This window comes from Meriones unguiculatus, chromosome 10 (genome assembly GCF_030254825.1).
Source record: "Meriones unguiculatus strain TT.TT164.6M chromosome 10, Bangor_MerUng_6.1, whole genome shotgun sequence".
Taxonomy (NCBI): Eukaryota; Metazoa; Chordata; class Mammalia; order Rodentia; family Muridae; genus Meriones; species Meriones unguiculatus.
Window position 1 is genome coordinate 92,456,831 of NC_083358.1, and position 3,811 is coordinate 92,460,641.

Below are 3,811 nucleotides of genomic sequence, written 5' to 3' on the forward strand. Positions count from 1 at the left end.
TCTGTATCTTCCCCCTTTCTGTTTTAGTGAAAAATCATACACAGCTTAACTATTACAACAGAACCAATTACCAATCCTACAGACTTAACAGCCTGAATGTCCTTATGAAGATCCATTGATGAGATGATCCTTAACTTCAGTCTCGATCATCTGTCCTTCAGCAAAGGTACATTTCAGCATCAAGATTTTCCAGTCTGATGAATGATCTGTCTCTTTTCATTCAGTTTGTTGAGCTGTTCCCATGCCTGGGGTCAGATTTCTGTATCTACATTACTGCCTTCCTGCATCTCTTCCTTCCTTGAGTCATGCCTTTTTGTGTGGAAGTTTCTCTTATTTATATCAGATCTTCATTAGTTTTGATGGCATCCATAGTAGTAGATAATCATTGGTAATATAGGCAAAACCTCTTTCTCTTATTCCCTGATTTCCATTCTGATGTTAAAACATATTTAAAATATACAGGTTGATCCAATTCAGAAGTTTTTACAGTCCAGTGTCTTACATCAAATTTTATTTCCATTCTGTTTGTCAAGGTGCAATTAGATCTTTATGACACTAGACACTTAGGAACTAACAGCAAGCTGTTTTTGCTTTTTAATACTCATTTAAACACAGAAAAAATCAAGCCACATTCCTTAAAATTCTAAAATAGAGGATCTAAAATACAGTTAAAATAGGTGTCCATTGTCAGAGATTGAAAAAATATTAATCTGAGTTCACCATTGTTTTAGCAGATTTCTTTCCCCATAGGTTCATGGCTATATCTGCCACATAAAGCTTTAATCTTCCTATTTGACATTCTAGCCCCACACATTTAAATTGTCTTATACTTTTTTTTTAACTTGGGATAATATTCCAATCCCTAAAAACTGTGTAGATACCTTCTTAAAGAGCCAATGTTGATCACAAGATTATTGTGAGATTTTAGTTACATCAGTTCCTGTGGCTTCTACACCTCAAATTTCAATACCATTTAATTTTAATTTTGAACTCTGGTATTGATAACAGTTTGCCAAAAGAAATCTGTCTTTCGGTGCCCCCCAACTGGATCCACAGTGGCTGATGCAGCTGCCGGGGGTGGTGGGTGGGTGTGGGTGGGTGTGGGATAGGGGAAGAGTAAGGGTGTGTGTATCACCCATAGTGCTGAACTACTCTACCCTGAGTGCTACAGCCCCCAACAGCAATACTTGCTGAATCCTAAGGTGACAGAGGATTATTGCAGTCACCCAAGAGGGCTATAGGTGGAGTATCCTTGGCCGTAAGATTTCAATTGCCCCTTCGCTGTACCAAGTCCTTTGGGATAGAGTGAATCTGGAAGTAAGAGAAGAAAAAAAAACGAGTGCCAGCTCTCATAAAGAAAAGCAAGACTGGGTGGGACTGATTGATGTTCTTCTGGGAGATTATTCACCTCCATTTTTGTTCCTGGAGTTTTCTTCAAACCCCGTGTTGTCTGGCCTTCCCATCCAAAACAGTGTGGTCTCCTGTGATCACAACCTGTGGATCCTAGGAAGGGGAGCAAGGCAGAAACAGCCAGGATAGAGACCTCCGGCAGTGGCGGCCTGAGAGAAGCAGACTTCTCAGAAGAAGGCTTCAGTGAGACAGCCTTTAAATTGGTGGGTGGCTGGGGAGGTTTGAAACAAAGGCTATTTAGACCTTTAGTGATGAATAGGGATTCTCTGGGTGAGAGTTTGTCATTGTCCAGGGAGAGGTGCTGAGGAATTCCAGGTACTGCTGGATGTGACTTTACAAGCAGAGAGAAAGTTAAGCTGGCTGCCAGGCTACTTGACCTCCGAAGAAGGGAAAGGGTGTGGTCATAGGACTACCTGTGCCAGGTCATGCAGGCCCAGGGCAGGAAGGAAGTGATCCTACTCCTGTCCATCTCAGGATGATATTTGTGGGGTTTGGACATGCCTTAACCACACTCTTGCTCCAAGCTGGCTCCTCTTCTCCTCTACATCCCCCATCCCATGGTTCCCTGGCCCCACAACAGCTCAAATGTGCATTGATACATAAGAAATAATGGGGCGTCCTGTCTTCCAGAGAAGCTGAGACCATAGTATCCCCAGTTCAGAGAAAAACCCTGAGTCAGAATAGTCAAAGAAAGATACAATGGAACACTAGATACACTCTTCTGGTCTCCACATGCATATATACATGTGCCCTCAAGTACATAAGCACACACATACATTAAAAAAAACAATTAAATAATTCATAATATAAATTTTTTCAGAGGGTGTTGTGAATCTTGATGAGTTTTGTATGATTGCCAGTGGTTGAATTTACTGTAATTATGAAAACCCTTTAAATATTTAAATAAGGGAAATGATTCTAAATATTACTGTAATGGGAAAAAATTACAAGGAGCTTTAAAATTCTTTTAAGTTAATAATGGAGGTAAATGTCATTCATTATTTTCATTATGTAAGATAATACTTTTTCCATTAAACTGCACACACCCTTACTATTGATGCAGAGGGCATTAAGGCACTTCCAGATGATCAGGCAGAAGCTGTTATTACGTTCCTGAACATTCTCCAAATGACAGCTTGCAAAGACTTCCAGCAATTACACTGAATGTCCACCTTTGAAAGCCAACACTAAATACAGCAGCACCAGCTCATGCTGACCTATGATGGGAACAGAACTGTCTTCTGCTCAGATCAGCTATTGCAGAATCCTCCTTCTGGTGTTGATGTGATTATTTGGAAACAGGCCAAGGAGGATAATCCTGATTCTGAAAAAGTATTTCTGTAACAATTGTATGTCCCAAAGAACTGCTCTGAAGCCTGAAGGTAAAAGATCAGATGAATAAGCAGCATCATACAAAATCAGATATCATATCTGAAGATAGTAACAAGTTGCCAAAGAATCAAACTAAACTCTGGCTAAAATAGACAATACAAGAAGAAACTCACAGATCTCTCTCACTGAACATTACAGATCCTAATCAAACAGGAAATTCAAAGGAAGAACAGCTACTTCACTATCCAGACTGATGAATAACAGTTGTAGGTTCAGCTAGATAGTGTCCAATGTAATAGTATCAGATACTATTCAATGGACCTGTTGGTTCAAAGGTTGACTAAACAAACTGTGTTATATATAGAGATACAGAATCATTTTGGAACTCTGAAATCTAAATAAAGGTATTACATAGATGCAGACCTGTTACGGCAAATCAAACAGCATTTAAAACAACTGGAAGGCCATAGCCATTTAATTAGCATCACAAAAGATGAGCTAGAAGTTATAAAGCTGGTAGAATATGCATTGAATGAAACCATCCATAGAAGAGGCCATGTCTTTCAGTGACCATTTACACAGTTATTTTAGCAGTTTATAAAATGCATCTTCTTGCTACATCAGGCCTTCCTTAAGATGACTACTTGGATGGGAAAAAGAAGTTCTTTTCCTTGCTGGGATGTTTGAGATCCCTGAGAAATTATTGTACATAAAATCTAAAGTGGTCAACACAAAGCTTTTAAATGAGAATCTCTGAAAAATTCATATCTAAAAGCTGAATTTATTTAAGAAGTAAACAATATACACACCGCTGTACATTTTATAAGAGCATTAAGGATAGCCACAGTCTTTAATGATTATTCTCCATTTTCTTTTTCATAGAATAAAATGAAATATGGCTACTTACTACATGAGAAAATAAACTGTGAAATTAAGTGACTGGTGGAGCCTCTGCATTGTAAGAGCATTGCAGCTTTTGTAACTGTGACATCGTCTGTGGGGAGTAAAGAAAATCCCAAAGTATTCGATGATTTGTGTGGTTTTCCTTTTTGTTATATGAATACTTGAA

At 38.7% G+C, this 3,811-nt stretch overlaps 1 pseudogene; it reads left to right on the forward strand.

The window, feature by feature from the left end:
• Positions 1–2,457: 2,457 nt before the first annotated feature.
• Positions 2,458–3,312, forward strand: LOC110565853 (nuclear pore complex protein Nup54-like; annotated as a pseudogene).
• The last annotated feature ends 499 nt before the right edge of the window (positions 3,313–3,811 follow it).